Below are 22,205 nucleotides of genomic sequence, written 5' to 3'. Positions count from 1 at the left end.
AGTAACTGTCCAGTATGTGGACGTGGCACGTGTACAAACCTAGTATAGTAGTTTTATGTAATAATATGTTAAAATGAAAACTACCAAATGAAAAAAAAAATACATAACATAAAAGATTTAAATTACCTTAAAAGTCTGTTTTGCAGGACTCAAGAATCATCAATAAAATATGCAGTGATTGCCATTTATCCCTTCTTCTGGCTAGACGCAGTCCACATATCCGTAGTAAGAGCAACCTTACTTCTATTGTTTTCAAAAGCTTCATTCTTTTAAAATCTCTCTTCTTCATTAATTTTATTATATCTCTCCTCACTGTGGTTCTTGAAATCATCTTAAATAACGGTTAAACACCACTCAAAAACTTTCTAAATCCTTTGTGTTCAACCATGTTTATTGGATATACATGTAAAATTATAGTACAAGCAGATCTCTTCTAGAAGCTTCATAATCAAAGAAGGTCAGATTTAGGACTACTTTTTCTTCATTGGTTTTAGTGGGTCTCAAACATGATTGCCTAATGACTCTTTGTCTCCGTAAGGGACAAATTTTAAAATGGTTATGTAAATGCTTTGTCCCATTTTTAGATTCCACTCCTATCTTTTTTCCATAATAATTACATATTGCTTTCATGATGTCATTTATTTTTTGTCTTTTATAATTGTTCCATACTACTGACATCAACCTATTACTTTTTAGTACATCTTCATTATCATCGGTATCTAAAGTAATATGCGTAGATTGATCATTACCACTAGAAACACTATTTATTAGGGTTGATTCGCTCATGTTCATAGATTTTGGAGTCGAACCACCTTGTTCTAACACATTATTATTCGATAGAGTAATTTTCAAATTTCACCTACAAATAGTAAACAAATAACAAAATAATCACAAAATCAAACAACTAGTAATTTCAGACATACAAAAAAATCATATTTGGATTTCTAATAGATCAAATCAGAGATAAAACATACCAAAAATCGTACATACCTTCGGATTTCTAACGATTCAGAAATAACAAAAAAAAAAAAAAAAAAAAAAAAAACTATAACTCATTTTATCTTCTACACAAATCACAAATCATATTAGAAAGTGGATATTTAGATTTCGGACATACCTTGGAACGAAAAGACGTCGGCGACGCTTCAGATGGTAGATCTTACAGAGGGACACGGAGGAAGACTGATCGAACGCCAGCAAGGGAGCAAGTCTGGTGGATGGGTGGTGGACCGGAGTTTTGTGGGTGGGATGGGGGACAGCGACAGGGTGAGGCCGTGAGGGTGAGACTCGAACTCGAGCCGGTGTCGTGAAGGAGAGGAACTCGCGAGAGGAAGATTGACGTGAGGCGGTGACTGTTAGGGAGCAGGATTCGAGTCGCGTATTCCGGGCAGAGGTAAGTCGTTGACTCGGAGCTGTGAGTGACTGTGAGGGTGAGACTCAAACTTGGGTGATGAGGCGTGAGGGAGAGGGAGTGATGAGGCTGGAGGCAGAGGCACAGAGCAAAGGGCATTCATTTTAAGTTAGGGTTCTATAATATACATACATACATACACACACACACACATACACACATACACACATATATAGGGAAAAATTTTGGAACTTTTTGCTATAAAGTGTAAATATTTTAAAATTATTTTTATATTTAAAAAGTTAGAAGAAAATTCTTTATGAGTCAAGCATTGAAGGAAAAATGACTAAAATACCTTGTACTGAAAAAGGTCATAGAGCAAAAGAACCCTTAGAACTTGTACATTCAGACCTTTGTGGTCCTATGAATGTTAAGGCAAGAGGAGGGTTTGATTATTTCATCACCTCCACAGATGATTATTCAAGGTACGAGTATTTTTACTTAATGTAATATAAGTATAAAGCCCTTGAAAAGTTCAAGGAGTACAAGGCTAAAGTTGAAAATGCATTAAGTAAAACAATAAAGACACTATGGTTTGATCGAAGTGGAGAATATATAGATTTAAAATTCTAGGACTATTTGATGGAACATGGAATTGTATCCCAACTCTTGGCTCCTGGTACTCCTCAGCAAAACGGTGTATCAGAAAGGAGAAATTGAACATTATTAGATATGGTTCAATCTATGATGTGTTACGTACTTTACTTGATTCGTTCTGGGGTTATACAATTTAGAATGTAGCCAATATTTTGAACTGTGTTCAATCTAAGAGTGTTTCTAAAACATATTTGGAATTATGGAATGGTTGTAAAGATAGTTTACACCATTTTAGGATTTGGGGTTGCTCAACATATGTGCTTAAGGCTAATTCTAAGAAATTGGAACCTCGTTCAAAATTATGTCTATTTGCAGGCTACCTCAAAGGAACGAGAGGTGGCTTCTTCTAAGATCCTAAAGATAATAAACTTTTTGTGTTGACAAATGCTACATTTTTAAAATAGAACCATATAAAGGAGCACAAACTGCTCAGTAAGATAATATTAAATGACCTCTCCAATGAAACAACCGAACCGTTAACAAGAGTTGCTGAAGAGCCTAGTACATCAACAAGAGTTGTTGATATAGGTTCTTCTAGTAGGTCACATCCACCTCAACTGTTAAGGGAGCCTCGACGTAGTAGGAGGGTTGCGAACCCGCCTGTTCGTTATATGAGTTTAACAAAAACCCTAACCATCATATCTGAAGGCAAAGTTGAGGATCTATTATCTTATAAACAAGCAATGGATGTTGTAGATAAAGATGAATGGATCACATTTATGAATCTCAAAATGGAGTCTATATACTTCAATTTAGTGTGGGATCTAGTAGACCGATCTGATGGGGTAAAGCCTATAGGTTGTAGATGGATCTATAAAAGAAAAAGAGGTGCAACTAGTAAGGTTCAAACCTTCAAGGCTAGACTGGAGGAAAAGTGTTATACCCAGGTTGAGGGAGTTGACTATGAGTAGGATTTCTCACATGTTGCAATGTTAAAGGCTTTCCAGATACTCATGTCCATTGCCACATATTATGGCTAGAAGATTTGGAAAATGGATGTCAAAACTGTCTTTTCGAAGGGCAATCATGAGGAGACCATCTATATGTAACAACCAGAGGGATTCATAACCTAAAGTTAAGAGAAAAAGATCTGCAAGCTCAATCAGTCCATTTATGGACTGAAATAAGCTTCTTCATCTTAGAATATAAGGTTTGATACTGTGGTCAAATCTTATGGCTTTGATCAAAATGTTGATGAACCTTGTGTATACAAGAAAATCATCAACAATTCAGTGGCTTTTTTAGTATTATACGTAAACGATATCCTACTCATTGGGAATGATGTAGGTTTACTAACTGACATAAAACAGTGGCTGGCGACCCAATTCCAGACGTAAGATTGAGGAAATGAATGGACCCTCTACGCATCGGTCATTGCAGCCTAATGTATACAATGTTATGTACTAGACTTGACATTTGCTATGCAGTGGGGGTAGTCAGTAGATATCAGTTTAATCTAGGATTAGATCACTGGACAACTGTTAAAATGATCCTCAGGTATCCTAGGAGAACGAGAAACTATGCTTGTGTATAGGTCCGAGGATTTGATTCTTACAGGATACACTAACTCTAATTTTCAGACTGGTAGGGATTCTAGGAAATCCACTTTATGATCAATATTTACTCTTAATAAAGTTGTTGTAGTCTGGAGAAGCACCAAGTAGGGGTGTATTGTTGACTCCATTATGGAGGTAGAATATGTAGTGGCTTGTGAAGCTGCCAAGGACAGGAATCTTGAATGATCTAAAAGTTTTTCTAGACATGTCAAGGCCCATCACACTCTATTGTGATAATAGTGGTGTTGTAGCTAATTCTAGGAAGCCTAGGAGCCACAAGCAGGGAAAGCATATTGATCGCAAGTATCACTTGATATGGGAGATTGTACATCGAGGGAACGTGATTGTCATGAAGATTGCTTCGGAGCACAACGTTGTTGATCCGTTTAAAAAAGGCCCTTACGGAAAAGGTGTTTGAGGGTAACCTGGAGAGTCTGGGTTTGCGAAACAGGTCACATTTCGTCTAGGGCAAGTGGGAGATTTTACGGGGCACGTATTGTATCCCATAGTTTCTTGTTTTTTTGTGTATATACTTAATTGTACTTTCTTTATGTACACTCTACTAACTTTAGAACAAGTGGAAGATTGTTAGGGTTGATGCCTTAAATCTCATGGTCTTATAGTTTGTAATTGGATTGTACAAGTATTTTATTTATCTAATAAATTAAGTAGTATTTTATTCGACATTTAGTTGCATTAACACACAAAAATCAATAAACTGAGATCTAGGGTTATTTTCTGTAACTTAAACATGTATGTGGACATACAAGTGGAACATGTTTAAGTAATAACTTAAATGGTCTATAGTAGATGGATAAGACTGGTTACCTTATCCTGGTAACACTAGAATACAACCTACTTTGTAGTTGTACTTTGTAGTTGTTATAATTGTTGTAAACTACTATAAATGATTTGATCTTAATTATTTATGTGGAGATATGTGGTAGATGTATTCTATCTTAACGAGTTTGTATAAGATCAGACCACAAAATGAATAGTCTCTCTATATAACACCGTCGTTAGAAGAGACTTACATTTTACCAGGATGACCACAAATGACTTGACCCGAATCTTGAGTGAGTTGTGAACTTCTACCTATGAAGGCGGTCCTTTGAGTTGTCTGGTTGAGAGTGGCCAATTTCGCAGACTCAATATGCTATCATGATAGGGATTCCTCTTATTGGGAAATTGGGAACGCAACAACACAAGTCGGAATTCATTCTCGCCTTATACTTAGGGTAAGTGGATAAGTTCCTCCTTTAAGGACTGATTCCGGGGCTTGAGCAATGTAGCGCCAAACCCTCTCATGGACCAAGAGGGGTTCAGTTATAGTGGGACTATAACTTATAGTCATTAAAGGGATCAGTGGTAATTAAGAAGTTAGATGTAACTACAGGGGAAAAACAATAATTTTGGCCCAGTTGTACTTATGAGCAATTTATGAAGGGTTAATACATTGTTGATTGGTTATATCCAATGGATATAGAAATATATCTATAGTGTGAAGAGTGCAGTTGTCAGTCTTTAGTGGAGTAACTGGTAGTTAATGGAAGTTGATTAATTTAATTAAATAGTTTAATTAATTAATTAATCAATTATCATTGGAGCTTCACATTGTAGGTCCATAAGTCCTCTCGTTAGCTCAATTGGGATAATAAGAATCGAATTAATTTGGATTAATTTGAATTGTTCAAAGGGTCATTTTTAAATATAGAAAAATGAATCAAAATATTTACAAAATATTGCAAAATTTTAAAACTATCAATGATAGATGCTAATAGACACTGATAGACTTCTATCAATGTCTATCAATGTCACTGATAGACACTGATAGAAGTCTATCAGTCTCTATCATTGATAGTTCTAAAATTTTGCTTTATCTCGTAAATATGTTCATCTGTTTTACGATTTGAAATAATTTCCCTTGTTCAAATTAATAAAGAGAATTAATTATAAGATATAATTAATATAAAATTATTTATATGAGATATAATAATATATATGATATATTATAATGTAAAGTTTTATTTGAGAGAAAATAAATATTTCAATATGGTTCAAATATTAATATGAATGTGATTCATATAAAGATTATAGGTTAAAATTAATAAGAATTTGATTCATATTAAATACTATAGGTTAAATGAGAGAACATTAAACTATAGGTTATATTATATGTGATATAATATAAACTATAAACTATATATTATATTATAAATAACATATGGTTTTAATGTATAATATATATATAAATATAATTAAAAAATTAGTTTTTTAATTAAATAATACAATTATTTAGGACGAGCTTTTTTTTATAACTCCCCCCATTATGCTCTCAACATGAAAGTTGAAGGGCAAGGAGGTGGTAGATGAACCATCCTCTGTTGGGTTATATATCCTAAAACTCACAGTTTGTAGACATTAAACATATTCTATTTGCAATAATGTTGAGTTTTTTTTCAATAAAGTTGTTATTGAATTTGTAAATTGCATTTATAAATTTCTAAATCCAATAAACTAACGAACCCATGGCTATAATTTGAATACTTAAACTTTATATAGAGACATAAAAAGGATCAAGTTTGAGTATATAGCCAAAATGATCTGTAAGTATATGGATAGGATTTGGTACCTTCACTAGAAGAATTTCGGGCTTTAATGTCGGTTTTAAAAAAAAAAGGATCTTTAATGTCGATTTTAAACTGACATTGAAGATGGGCTTTAATGTTGGTTTTAAATCGAATTAAAGGTCTAATTATTATTTTTTTCTTATTTTATTAAAAAAAGCCCCTTTTCCATTTCTCTTACCTGGTTCCGAAATTTCGACCCTATCGTGTACACCGGCCCCCGTTTCCATTTCTCTCTTACCCAAACCCTAGCTAATCTTCTTCATCGTGCGAATCATTCGTTCGTCCTTGGTTGTCCTCCGGCCGTCCGTCGGTCTCCGTCAGTCTCCATCAAGTTTGTCGTTCGTTGTCCTTCAGTCTCCAACCGTCGATCTCCATCGCGTCAATGTTCAGATCTGTAGCCGTGGGTACAAATCTGCCAGTGGGTGATCGGTCATTGGTCGTCTCTGCCAGTGGGTCATCTCTACCATGGGTCGTCTCTGCCGTTCAGATCTGTAGCAGTTCTCGTCTCTGCCATAAATAAAAATTTAATGTGTAGGCCTCTGCCACAATGAAAGTAACAATGGTATTTGATTTGTGTTTACAACAGAGTATGGTATAAAACTCAAAAAATTATCTCTACTACACATTGTATTTGATTTGTGTTTACAACATAGTATTTTTGTCACTATATCATGGTCTCTGCCACAATGAAAGTAACAATGGTATCATAAAAGTTAAAGCAACCGGTTAATGTGTAGGTCTCTGCCACAATGGTATTTGATTTGTGTTTACAACGGAGTATTTGATTTGTGTTTTCTGAACTCCAAAAGGTTAAAGTGGATCTTTCTTCCTTGATGGATGTTCACATAGCATATCTAGATATCATGAGACAGTTTGCTGAATTTATGAATTATTGACAAATACCATCATGATATATAAATTTGTGAAAAAATAAAGGTTCTGGATTCTTATATGCAGGTTCATGACAGAAAATTATCCTCAAGCCCTCCATTATTAAGTAAACATTACATGATAGTATAAATTCTTAGACTTTCTTTTTAGGATTGTTGATTCATTGTTTGAATATGTTAAATTGCGATAAGAATTAAACTATTTTAGAGTAAGGTTCTTTTGGAAAGTAGTTGAATTAGAATCTTTGAGTCAACTCCTTTGAGCAATAATGAAATGATTTTGAGTGAAGTTTTTCATTTGTTAGGTTCAAGTTTGACGTGTAAGGCTAAATTTTGATTCTTGAGAATTTGGAAGGAAGATAGGAAGATTACATTGGATGTGTTTTAAGAAGGTTGACAAGTGGGGAAGGTGCACCTAACACAAAAAGGACTTTATAACAACATTAATAATGAGTACAAGGTAATATTTATAAGATGCTTATCTTAAAAGTCTATTTGTTCTAAATTTGTTGATGCATATTTTACAATCATAATTTTATGCTTATTTTATTTTATTTTTTTGTAGATTAAGTTGCATATTTTACAATCATGGATAAGTCATGAATGAAAATGAATAGAATGTCAGCTGAGTATGGTTTAGGGGTAATGTCATGAGTTGTCCATGTTTGAATTGTGTGAATGCAAAGACCTTAGATGTGAACAAAATAAGAGACCACTTATTTTTTAATGGTGTAGATCAAAGTTATCAGACATGGATTTTTCATGGTGAATCATTACCGATTAAGAGAAACAATGAAAATGTGTCTACTAGTAAAAGAGACGAAGTTGATGAGGATGATGTTGATATTGATGATACAATTGGAATGTTTGAGGATGCATACAATAACTATTTTAGTGGAAAATTTGATAATTTTGAAGAATTATTAGGTGATGCGAAGAAACCATTGTACCAAAATTGTAAAATTTTTCCAAAATATCTACATTGGTAAAGTTATATAATTTGAAAGCTAAATTTGGATGGAGCGATGAGAGTTTCACTGAGTTGTTGGAATTAATTCATGACATATTACCTTGTCCTAATGAAATTCCAACTTCTAATTATGAAGCAAAAAAGATGTTGGGTACTCTTGTAATGAAGTACGAGAAGATTCATGCATGTAGAAATGATTGTTGCTTGTTTAGAAAAGAACTCTCTAATGCAATTGTATGCCCCATTTATGTTACGTCAAGATGGAAGCTTCAAAAAAATTTAAACGAAAGAGCTAAGAATATCCCTACAAAAGTCATGTGGTATTTCCCCCTAATTCCAAGATTTGAAAGAATGTTTCGAAGTAAAGAAACAACAAGTTTATGGACGTGACATGCTAAAAAAAAAATAAATAGATGGTTTATGAAAACATCCCAAAGGTGTCCTATCGTGGAAAAAAAATAAACAATTTGTGGCCAGAGTTTGGGTTAGAACCTAGAAATCTTCGTCTTGCTCTTTCGACAGAAGGGGTAAATCCACATGGAGATCTTAGTAATAGATATAGTTGTTAGCCAGTGATGTTAGTGACGTATAATCTACCTCCATGGTTGTGCATGAAGCGAAATTTTTTTATGTTGACTGCACTAATATCTGGTCCTAAATAACCGGGAAATGACATAGATGTTTATTTAGCTCCGTTAGTAGATGACTTGAAAAAACTTTGGAAAGATAGGGTAGAATATTACGATGCGTATGAAGAATAATGTTTCATGCTTAAAGCTATTTTATTATGGACCATTAATGATTTTTCTGCGTATGGTAACTTGTGTGGTTGTACAGTTAAAGGATATCATGCATGTCCAATTTGTGGAGAGAATACTTCATCGATTTATTTACCAAAAGGGAAGAAGATAACATATCTAGGGCATCGGAAGTTTCTACCCCGCCCTCATCGATATAGGAAACAAAATAAAGCTTTTAATGGCGCACAAGAATTATAATTTGGTCCAGAACCATTGAGTGGGGAAGAAATTCTTGCAGAAACAAGTAAGTATCAATATTCATTTGGTAAGAAAACTATCAAAGAAAAGTACAGTGGAGATAGCACTTCAACTTATTGGAAGAAAAAACCTATTCTTTTCGAGTTAGAATACTGGAAGTATCTTGATGTGCGACATTGTTTAGACATGATGCACATTGAAAAGAATGTATGTGTAAATCTTATTGGCACATTGCTTGATATTCCTGGTAAAACAAAGGATGAAATGAAGACTCGATTAGATTTGGTGGTGAACATTAGATCAGAGTTAGCCCTTCAAGTAGGAAAGAAAAAAGTCTTTTTACCTCCTGCATGTTATACATTAACACGAGTTGAGAAATTGAGCTTTTATAAGGAACTATCAGAAACTAAAGTACCTGAAGGCTATTCATCGAACATTCAAAGCTTAGTGTTGCTCACAAATTTGAAACTTTACGGACTTAAGTCGCATGACCATCACATTCTTATGCAACAATTATTACCGGTAGCCATTCGTGATATTTTACCCAAGCATGTAAGACTTGCAATTACTCGCCTATGCTTCTTCTTTAATGCTATATGTTGCAAGGCGATCGATTCATCTCAGTTAAAGGGTATGCAAAGGATATCGTTGTCACTCTGTGCCTCTTAGAGAAGTATTTTCCTCCATCATTCTTCACAATAATGGTACACCTTGTAGTGCATTTCATAAGAGAAGTTGAGTATTGTAGACCTGTTTATTTGAGGTGGATGTATCCTTTTGAACGATACATGAAAGTGTTGAAAACTTATATACGAAATAGAAATCGATCAGAAGGATGTGTTGGAGAAAATTATATTGTTGAAGAGACTATAGAGTTTTGTTCTGAATTCGTATCTGGTGTTAATTCTATTGGGCGTAACTCATCAACAAAGAAAGCGAATTCAAATATTGATAGAGCATTGTCAGCTACTTCTTTTATCAGACCGAGTAAGGATGAGTTGGATCAAGCTCATATTTATGTCATTCAAAATGTAAATAATGTGCTTTCTTATGTTGAGTATGTAGATCTCTGATAGCTCGTAGAAATATAAGCTATTGTTGCCTTTTATTTAGAATTATGAGAGCTAATAAACATAATATGCGTTGATAATACTAAAAATTCATGTGAAAAGCGAGCTTGTGTCAATCAGCACGAAAAATCCTCAATAACTCTATACCATGCGTTATTCCACGTCAAAATGTCCATTTTTGCAGATAATAAAGGAATTGATCGCATGTGTCGGTCTCAGACTGCTGCAAAGTTGACTGCATGAGTTGATTGTCATAAAGATTAGTTCGTCGCATGGAATGTTGTGTCCACAGAGTGATAATTGTGATAAAAGACTACTCGCAAGGTAGATGGAATGTATTGGCAATTCAGAAGAAATAAGCTCGAATGCATACCTTGGGAGCATCAACAAGATAAGATGATGTGACATTGCCCATATCGCGACAAAGGCAGCAGTGAGGCAGAATGCAATCATGATCACTGTCGGTGTTTAAACTCTATAAATAGCACCTTGGACCTTCACTTCAAAGCATCCGAGCTTCTGCCTTAAGGCAGATGCTTGCGATCATAGATAAGAGCATGAGTGAGATTTTCTTTGAGGATTCTTCACCTCTACAAGCCATTCCGAGTGACGACGGAGTTTTTGCTGGAGATAGACCTCGAGAGAGATGTCTCTACCATCCATCCATGGCGCCACCAGCAGCCTTGACGCATTTCGGATGAAAAGCAAGAGATTGTTTTCATCGAGCCTTCCATTTCTCCTCTTGTCTCTGTATTGTATTACATTTTAGCTTAAGATATTAAGACATTTTGTAATCAATGCATATCTTAATTCCTTCAATGCCATCTTCTTCATCTTCTTCATCTCCGTCATCGATTACTTTCATTGTTTAGTTATCAAAGGCGATCTCATACTCAATCGTGTAGCCTAAAGATAGGGCGCATGTAGCAACCCACCGAGAGGTGTGCGTTGTGAGAGCATAGTGAGTTCACCTTCTTCGCTTGGTGTGAGGTTGTAGCAATGTTTGTCTATAGGCTGTTGCAATGCTTGTCTATGAGCTGATTAGCCATAACTAATAGCCCGAGAGAGTGAGTAGTGGAACACACTAAAGCAAAGTATGCATTGTTCCTAGAGATAGGCACGATCTTATGCTCGATGTTACCATGCATTATAGAGATATAAGCAAGCGACCAGCCACCGAGAGGTGCACGATGCATTAGTGTGGTGAGTTGGGATTACTAGGGCGACCTAACATCATGAACTTTATTATGTGTTAACGACTGTTGCATATCTATCAATTCTCATAGTTAAACTTCCATTGCTCAATCTGTCTAGTTAGAAGTAGGAGTAGTTCATAATCCTTTACCTTTATCTTTTTACTTTTATTCATTGCCTCAAATACATTACTTCACAAACATTGAGTTGTAAGTCCCTGTATTCGACTTTGGATTATCCCGAGAAACTTGCATTCTCGTTATACTTGGTGAAAAAGTGAGAAAACTTATGACAGGAACGCATGGTCATCGCATACATGCTTGAATGCATATTGCATGTTTTCTAGTCCAACATGACCATGACGCGTGGAGATCAACGCATAACATAAGTTGCATACTTATTTTCCTCTCCTTTTCCAACGCAACAATCTCCATCTTATTTTCGTTTTAGGTTACTTGATTGTTCAATAATCTACTAACTTTGTAATTTATAATAGGCAACATATCGATATTTTGTCTAAGCTCAATTCTGGTAAAAATAAAAGTAGAAAGTGGCTTCAAGAAGACCATAATCATACATTCAGTCGGTGGTTTTCCACACGGGTAATCTCTAGAGACCTACTATTTGATGTATAATTAAATGTTAACTACTAAAATATTATGAAATATATCGTAGGTTGCACTAGCGTTCAAAGTTCCCAAAAATTCCATATCGCCTTCTTTGAGATGTATAGCTAATGGACCTTGTCCAACTGTGGCAAAATATTCTGGTTATGTGGTCAATGGTTACTACTATCACACAAAGAATCGCGATGATGTTAGGAGGGTTCAAAATAGTGGAGTTAGTATAATGACTACCATAATGCAAGTCTCTAGTGCTAAGGATAAAAGACCCATCATGTCAGATATGACCTTTTATGGTGTAATACAAGAAATATGGGAGCTTGACTATCATGGATTATCATTTATTTTATTCAAATGTAATTGGGTTGAGAATAAAACTAGAGTCAAAACAGACGAATTTGGGTTTACTATTGTGGACCTCAAATGTATTGGACATAAATCAGACCCATTTATTTTAGCCTTTCAAACAAAACAAGTGTTCTATGTAAAAGATCCCGCAAATTCGAGTTGGTCAATTATTTTAACATCTCCACAACGAACAATTGAGGATGATTTTTATGAAGATGAAATAGGAGATATGCTACAAGAGTGTGGTTATGGAGGTATGCAAAGAATGCCCAATGTTGATACATTTACTGAGATTGATGATACAACATCCACATACATTAGACATGTCGATGGGTTGATAAATAATGTATTAAACATGGTATGTCATTTACTATGGTTATATGTATTTAGATATTAAGATTATATGTTTTTGTGTGAGTAATGTTTTTTTTTTTTTTTTTTGTGCAGATTGACATGGAAACTTCAACAAGTAGCAGCGAGGATGATAGAAATATGATCCCACAAAAACATAGCAGAATAAGTATACCACGTGGCCTAACTACAATGTCTGAGTTGGCACAAATAAGGACATCTTGGCAACGGTTGACCATCGATTATAATGAACATGGACAACCGGTTGGATCTGGAGCAAAGAAGATGTAGAGTTATATAGGAGTATGTGTTCGACAACAAATTCCTATAACGTATGATTCTTGGAAAAAAGTTCCAAACCATTTAAAAGACAAACTTTTTTATTGTGTAGCGGTATGTTTTCTAAACTTTTAATTCATGTGCATAATAGTTTATTAATTTATTGATTAACTACTTTTTTCATTGTGCAGATGTCGTTCAATGTGGACTTTAAGTCCAAACATTGTATACTAATGTTTGCATCTAGGAAGTTTTGGACTTTCAAGACAACATTGACTCAAAAGTTCATACTTCCATTTAAGGATGAACCCTCGGTCTTGCAATTTCCACCCCAACAATATTCTCATATAGAGCAAGATCATTGGACATTGTTCGTCAATGAATGATTAAGTGAAGAATGGGAGGTAAGTCATTCACAATAAATTACATGTCAACATTATCATTGTTTTGATAGGTAACTTCAACTAGATTTGTTGTACAGAAAATCAGTCATGTTAAAAAAGAAAGACGTGCGGAATGTGTATATAATCACCACATTTCTCGGAAGGGCTATGTGAATCTTGCCCAAGAATTAGTGAGTTATTCGACTTAAATTAAATATTTTATTCTAATATATTTATGCTAATTAAATATGTATGTTCATGTAGAACCTATCGAATGACCCTTCTTATCGGGCGACTTTATGGAAAGAAGTAAGAAAAGGAAAGAATAATGAATACTTTGATGAAGTTACTTGAGAATGTGCCAATCGGATTGTAAGTATATATTATGCAAAATTTAAGATGACATATATATAAGTTTAAGATGATATAGATATTGTGTGAAAATTTTAATATGTTTTACAGGATAAATTGGCTGAAGTTCATGAAGGTGGAGATGTTCTCACCGAAGCATTGGGTACGGAAGAACATTGGGGACGTGTTAGAGGAATGGGTGATTTTGTTTCTCATTCTGAATATTTCAAATTAGTAAAACCAAAGTCCTCTATGAGCCAAGAAATTGAAGGAGGCTCTAATAAAAAAATGTTCGACATGGTAAAGTGTCAAGAGAAAGAACTCACATCAGACAATCTTATCAGTCCAAATCATCTGTTGGAAGTGTTGCGCTAAGTGCATCTGAAGAAGATACTAAGAAGATGTCTAAAGAAGAAGATACTGAGAAGATGTCTAAAGAAGATTTGGAGGTAATTTATTTGTTGTGACTTTTAAATTTTAATCATATTGTACGTGCTTAACCATGCATGACATAAGTTCTTTTAAATTTGTTAAGGGGACACCATGCTATTTGGCTATAGGAACTGTAGATAATATTGCTATAGTAGCCACAACATTTGATGATGATGTGTGATACTTAAATGTTAAAGTTTTGATTGACATTGTCATTGGAGAAGATTTGCCTATACCAATTCCTGTGAAGGCTAAAATAGAGTTCTTAAATTAAGCAATGGGCAACTTCGTAAAATGGCCTCGTGAACTTGTATTTGTGGTTGACGAGAAAACAGTATGTCTCTTTTTCAATATATGAGTTTGGTTATTTATTATTTTTCCTACTTTGAATTTTCGTAACTTTGGTTATGGTAGGACCATTCAACAATTAAGAGCATCAGCCAATCCTCAAAATATACTAATGCCAATGGTACTATCAAAATATTGAACAGACATGTCATGCATAACATGAACGATGTAGACATGATCCGTATAACTTTGGACGAGCATATATTTGAAAGAGACAAATTTATTTATTTAGGTCGCGATGATCTGATCCAATATTGCAATATGGTTGAAATAGGCTACATTTGTATTTTAACATACATTGGTAAGTATTACTCATCTTGATTCACTCATGTATACTTTGTTTAATGTTTATAAATAATAACTATTACTCTGTTTAGGTATCTTTGGATGAATGTGGTCATGATATTACGAAGAAGTTTTTTTTTTATAATTGATCAAGCAAGAATATCGCCACACGTGAAGTCTCAAGATATCCGATTCATAAATTTAGCCAATCAACTAGAATCAGCTAATTTAGGCCAGTTAGTCCTCATTCCATATAACACAATATGTTGATACAAGTTCTTAAGTTATTTTTAATTTGCATTATACACGTACTAATATTTCAAAATTGTTGCTTATTATAGTTATCATTGGATATTGATTGTAATCAATCTACAAAAAAATTGTGTTTATGTTTTGGACTCTCTTCGAAGTAAGGTTCAAGAGGATTTTTATGGAGTTATAAATATGTAAGTTTAATTGAAATTTCTTAGCTGTTAATTGAAGTATTTATGTATAACTAATGTTTTTAAACTATTTAGTGGATTGAAAACATGGCAAGCCAAGCATGATCTTCAACACCATCGGTCTTCTCCAAAATGGAAACTTGTAAAGGTAAATTTGCATTCATTTTTTTAACAATTTATGTTCATTCGACTTCTTTATAACAATTTAACAATTGTTTTCAACTTTTTTATATGTAGTGCCCTCGTCAATTAGATTCTGTAGGATGCGGGTACTATGTGCAAAAGTATATACATGAAATAGTGCATAATCCTACTACTCCCATTACTAGCCTCATATGTAAATTATTTATTTTTTTTTTATATAGTACTAGCTTTAATTTAATAAATGGATGTAAACTTATGTTGAAATTATCATTTTTTTTCCTTTTTGTAGTTCAATACAAAAGATGCATATACGCAAGGAGAGATTGACGTAATTCGAACCCAATGGGCAAGTTTTGTTGGCCGATTTGTGTAAGGATGTAATTCTTGTTTTTGGTCTCAATAGAATATAAATGCTAGCTTAGAATGAATGTAAATTTATCTAACCATGATCTTTGTGAATGAAATTAGTACTAATTGTTATTTGTGAATGAGAGAAATGATGGCTTGATGTAAGTATTCTATGAAAGTCTGGTTCTGGTATTGTTATGCAAATGTTGATGTGTGTTTATTTCATATTTTGATGAGTATATGTATTGGATTGTAAATATTGATTCTTGTTTGTGGATAAATTCATAGGTGGAAGACAAATATTGATGGGCTTGCCATGCAAATTTTTTTATACTTTTTAATATAAAACAATGATGGACATTTCCTGACCCAACACGAGACATATAATGTCGTTTTTAACTTATCGACCAAAAAAATGGATTTGGCAACGGAATTAAAAAAAAAAAACAGACAGATTTGGGTTCAATGTCGGTTAAGAATTAAAAAAAATAACACAGGCTTTAATGTCGGTTGCAACCAACATTAAAGACCTTTAATGTCGCTTGAAAATTTCACTGAAGACCTTTAATGTTGGTTGCAACCGACATTAAAAGCTGTGTTATTAAAGCCCTTTAATTTCGATTTAAAACCGATATTAAAGGGCTTTAATAACACTATCTTTAATGTCGATTTAAAATTGACATTAAATCCCAAAATTCTTCTAGTGCTTATTCTGTGGACACCATGGATGTGACCTATTTTGTATATTGATACAAACGATGTGATCCCAACGTCATTCATGTGGAGACATGTGAGTGAGGGCATCCTATGTAAAAGGTGTTTGCATAAGACCGAACCATTGAATAGTCACTTTTCTTTATAGTGACTGCTTACTATTAAAATTGACTATTTCAATCCAATGACCTAGGATAACCCGATGTCAATCCTAAGCTAACTATGAACTCCTGTTTATTTGGGATTATCCTTTAATCTGAATGGGTGAGAGTGGTTCAATAAGCCTCCCATTTTAGGGGTAAGGTCAGATAGATAGCTGGGGACATAGTCCTGCAAGACGGAACTCACTCCTACCCATTTTAGAGTTAGCAAATAGGTTGTTCCCTTAAGTATTGACTCCTGGTCTTGAACAAAGGGGCCCCACCCTCTCTATGGCCTAGAGGGACTTGGTTTATTGGTAAGACCATAAACCAATTGTTCATCAGAGGATCAGTGGAGACTTAAAGAACAAGATGTTTAATAGGGGTAAAATGGTATTTTTGCCCTATCTATAAATACAAATAACTTGTGAATGATCAACTTACTGATTATGGTTAAATCAAATGAACAAAAATATATCTATAGTGAGAAGAGTGCAACTACTGAGGTATAGTGGAGTGTCTCAGTAGTTAACGAATATAGATTAATTCGGTTTAAAGAGTTTAGCAAATTAATCTCAAATCGTTGGACCTCATGATCTGTAGGTCCATTGGGTCTCTCTACTAGCTCGTAAAAAGATTAAACCTTAGAATAGCGTGTTGAGAGAATTTGAAATATTCAAATTCAGTTTAGGGTTTGGATTATTATATTCGATATAACTAAGCATTTAATTAACAAGTTAACCAGTTTGGGAGAGATGTTAATATTTAAATAAGATTTAAATATTAATTACATGAATATGGATTCATGTATGGATTAGGTGTTTCGTTAATTTAATATTTGATATTAAATTAATTAATTAAATCTATTTATTTAAAATAAAGTATTTTAAATTTTAATTTGAAATAATCAAATTCATAATTAATTTTTTTTATTTAATTTGATTTAATATGGAAATTAAATTAAAAAGAAATTAATAAAATAATTCCCATTACAAATTATACCTAATCTATGATCCTAGTACGAAATTGAGTGTCAATACCCTATTAAACTAAGTTGCATAATCATTCTCAATATATACCAATTTGATTTTCAGTGAAATTCTTCATGCAAAAACGATTTTAGGAGGTAAAAATTTCTCTGTCAAATCTATTCTCTCCAACTCTCCAATTTTAGCCTAAAAACTCTCTCAATTTGAGTTTCACCATGAAGGATCTCTTATCAAAGAGTTCCATGAGCACGCTCGGATCGCTTCGATCTCACCATGACCGAAATACATATAATACATTCAAACATACAGTTATGCAAACAAATCTTAATTATCGGCATGCTATGAACAACAAAATAACAAGGGAATGAGTTGCCATACCAGTTGAAGACAGTCTTCAAACTTCAGCACTCAACGCAGCGGAAACCTCCATGCGATTTACCAACAGCCAGCAGAAGCGTCGACTGCAGTAGCACACACAACTACAAGATCACGAACACGAACGCCATGGGGACGACACCACCAGAAAAGAGCCCCGGGTATTCTCGGAGTGAGAACCTAAAGTGTGGTCTTTGGTGAATTTGGTAGAAGACGGAGGAAGCACGAATCGTGTAGGCGATAAGAAAATGGGAGGGAAAAAGGCACTATCGCATAGCACGATGCTTATCATTTAGGAAATGGTATACGGTCGTTTAGCAAACTCGGGACACATTACGATCGTTTAGGAAAGCTATGCGATCATGTAGGAATTGTTGTACGATAGTTTAGGCGCGAGGTAGACGATCGATTAGATGGAGAAGGACTATCGTATAGGCTCTCGATTTTCTTAAGTGATCGTTTTCTTTTCACCAGTGCACTCTTCTCTATTCCTGTTCGGACGACGATTCAAAATGAAACAATTTCATTTTTATTTCATCGATTACAATAACTGATTCATTCCTACTAACCCATGTCCAAACGTGATTCTTGGGTTAATTATCGTATAATTAACCAATTAAAATATTAATAAATATAATCATATTATATTTTTATTCTATAGTTTGTTATCACATATCTACTTTAGTATTTTCTCCTCTACTTGATATAGTTCATATTTATATCTAATTTCCTCCAAAATAATGTAACTCATATATTTAGCCAATTATATCATATATAATTAATCAGTCCAATTATATCCTATATAATCGAACTTCCTCTTATCAATTTGAACATTTCAAATTAACCCAAACTTTGTTTCTCGACTTTATCCAAGCTACTCAGGAGACCTAATGGACCCGTGGCTCGAAGCTCCAACGGTCAGTGAATAGCCGACTAAACTCTTTAGCCACGAGATCCATCATCCGTTAACTGTCAGACATTCCACTAAAGAACAACAGCTGAACTCTTCTTACCACAAATATATTTCTGTGTCCATCGAATATAACCAATCATGAGTACGATGACCCTTCACAGATGCTCGTAAGTACAACTGGGCCAAATTACCGTTTTGCCCCTGTAGTTACATCTCATTCCTTAAGTACCACTGATTCCTCTAATGAACAATACAACATAGTCCAACTATGTGTGAACACCTCTCAAGCCTAGAGAAGGTGTGTGGTACTACATCGTTTAAATCCCAAAATCAGCCCTTAAGGGAGCTATCTATCTACTTACCCCTGCCTCGGGGAAGAAGTGAATTTCATCTTGTGTAGCTGAGTTCCCAGCTCCCTAATCAGACGAATCCCCAAAATGGTAGGTTTGAATCAGCGACCTGGCCACTTGTACCCATATAAATTAAAGGATCGCCCTCAATGGCAGAAGTTCTCAACTCACTCAGGATTGAGGTCATGTTACCTATGGTCATTCTAGTGAAGTGAAGTCTCTATCATGAACGGTGTTATATAACGAAACATTAACACTTCGTGGTCAGGTCTTATACAAACTCTTTATAGGACGCCCTCGCTCACATGTCCCCAACACGAATAATCAGGCTAGACCATCTGTGATAAGTCACAACACTTGTGACTATTCCATAAAGCGGGTTGCATCCGTAGCGTTACCAGGATAAAGTTTCCCTCCTATATCTCTATACTATAGACCATTTTGGTTATCACTCAATACATGATCCACTTGTATGTCACCACATACATGCTTGAGTCACATACAGATAACTAGGAATTTTATGTTTATTGGTTTGTGGTAAAGCAAATAAAACAAGTAACTGAGCAAAAATACAAGATGTGAAGTAAATATCATATATTAATAACACAAGCGTTCATACAAATTGTTTACAAACTACAGGGCACGAGACTTTAGGTCATCAACCCCAACACACCACTCAATCTAAGGCTTGAGATTAGTAGAGAAGACTCTTGTGGTAGTCTACTACAAAGATTGAAGGAGAAATTCCTAAAGATTTGGAGCAATCAAGAGGATTCTTCAAAGGTTGTCCACTGAAACTCTATTACTGTTGTTGTTATGAATATGCATGATTCTTTTCTAAAATTAGTATAATTGGAGTGCTTAAGATCCTAGTTGTTTCTGTTGGTTGAATGTTAACTCCAACATCCCCTTCTTGCATTTAAAAAAAAAAAAAATTCTTGATGAATTTTGCTCTTTAAAAAAGAAGAACATTATCCCTTTTAAATTAGTCTTGAAGCCCACATAACTCTCATTGATTCTCTACCTTTTGAGAATGCCAAGGTTTCTATGTGGTTGTGTTTTGAATTTGGAGATCCTTTGTTGCATTTTTTTTTTTGGTTGTTTATGAGTTTGGAGGGGATTCAAAGAGTTCTTGATTTCGAGAGGAACGTGAACAGTTTCGATCTTCAATGGTAAGCGATCTATTAATCCTTTCTACTTCTTAAGGTTATGTATTAAGTATGCTAAGTTAGAGCGTTAATTCTTTGTTTCGTCCTCTGTATGGTTTTATATGCTGTAAAATAAAATTGGGATACCGATCCTTTCCGCCTAGAGTATCATCTATTCTTTCACTTTTAACATTACCCTTCTCAAGGCCGAACTTTTTCACAATGTTCATGGCATATTTACTTTGAGATATAAAAATTTCCTCATTCAGTTATTTAATCTAAATCCCTAGTAAATTGGATAGTTGTCCTGATATGCTCATTTTGAATTCCTTTTGCATTTGTTTCACAAAGATTTCTACAATCTCTTGTGACATCCCTTCAAACACAATGTCATCAACCTAAATCTGGATAATCATAACCTTCTCTTGATATTTTTTCACAAACAATGTCTTATCAATGCATCCTCTACTGTAACCATTGTTCACAAGGAATTAAGTCAAACGTTCTTACCAGGCTTTAGATGCTTGTTTGAATCCATAAAGTGCCTTGTTAAGTTTGTACACATAATCAAGATGCGAAGGATTCGTAAATCATTTGGACTACTCAAGATACACTTTCTCATTTAGATATCCATTTAAAAATGCAGTCTTTACATTCATGTGATACAATTTGAATTTTAAAAGACAAGATTTCCATACGAAAGTCTAATAACCTCATGTCTTGCAATTGGAGCAAATATTTCATCAAGATCCACACCTTCTATTTGAGTATACCCCTATGCAACTATCTGACATTGCTTTTAGTGACAATGGCATTCTCATCAGACTTGTTTTTGAATATCCATTTGTTGCCAATCACATTAACTAACTCTGGCCGAGAGGCAAGAGTCCACACATTATTTCTCACAAATTGCCCAAGCTCTTATTGCATGGCATTGACCCAACATTCATCTTTAAGAGCTTCTTTGACATTTCTTGGTTAAATAGGGGAGGTGAAGTAAATATTACTGATCATCTTCAAATAATTCACTTTTTCTTTCTTTCTAGTAGTCACCTTTTCTTCAAGATTACTAATGATATTTCTAGAGGGATTGTTCTTAAAAACTCTGTTGGATAGGTGCTTGTTACTAGTTTCAGCCTGGATAGAAATTGTCTAGTTATTCTCCACAGGTATTTAAGAATTCATGTCGATGACATGTCAGAGGTGATGTTAAGAGGATCTGTATTGAAAAGTGGAAGCATAATGGTAGCTTCTTCTTTCTCATTGGTAGAAACTGATAGATTAACAACATCATCAATGACAACATTATTTGATTCCATTATAGGGTTAAAAGTCTAAGTAGAAGAATACAGGACTATTGCTCGTTAAAAACGGCGTGGGGCCAAGCCTTTAGGTTGTTTAAGTTAGGCCTGAAAGAAGGAAGGAATTAAAAGATAACCAAGAATAGGTAGTGGGAAATTCTAGAAACATTACAAAGACCAACAAAAATATAACCTATTGTAAAATTAAACCTTGATTAAGCATGCTTTAAAAGCTATAGAAGAAAGGTTTTCCAATTCGACTTTCACGAACATCACCAAAAAGGTTTCCCTCCTATTCTCTGAGAATATAGAGGTGTGGTTTGTGGGAACCAATAATTGAATTGGGGAAAGAATGGAGAAATTTTTCTAGAGAGAATTGATTACAGAACTCTTTTATATCCAGTATCTTGTGTGATCAAAATCACATAATACCTTTTGATAAAAAAAGAGAGAGATAATGGAACGTGGGATCACCCAGGTTTCATATAACTCTCCTATGTGGGAGTTATTTGTTTAATTATTTTAATTAATTAAATAATAATTAATTAATCTAATTTAATTAATGATTTCATTTAAATCATATTAAATGAAACATCTCTCACATAACCTATAGTTTTAATTCAA

The 22,205-nt window shown here is 34.2% G+C and overlaps 1 pseudogene; it reads left to right on the top strand.

Moving 5' to 3' along the window:
* The first annotated feature begins 1,149 nt into the window (after positions 1-1,149).
* Positions 1,150-15,676, top strand: LOC150036145 (uncharacterized; annotated as a pseudogene).
* Positions 15,677-22,205: the final 6,529 nt, after the last annotated feature.

This window comes from Benincasa hispida, chromosome 5 (assembly GCF_027475165.1).
Source record: "Benincasa hispida cultivar pf3 chromosome 5, pf3_genome.v1.1, whole genome shotgun sequence".
Taxonomy (NCBI): Eukaryota; Viridiplantae; Streptophyta; class Magnoliopsida; order Cucurbitales; family Cucurbitaceae; genus Benincasa; species Benincasa hispida.
The sequence above is the reverse complement of the archived record's forward strand: the minus strand, read 5'-3'. Positions and strand labels throughout refer to the sequence as shown.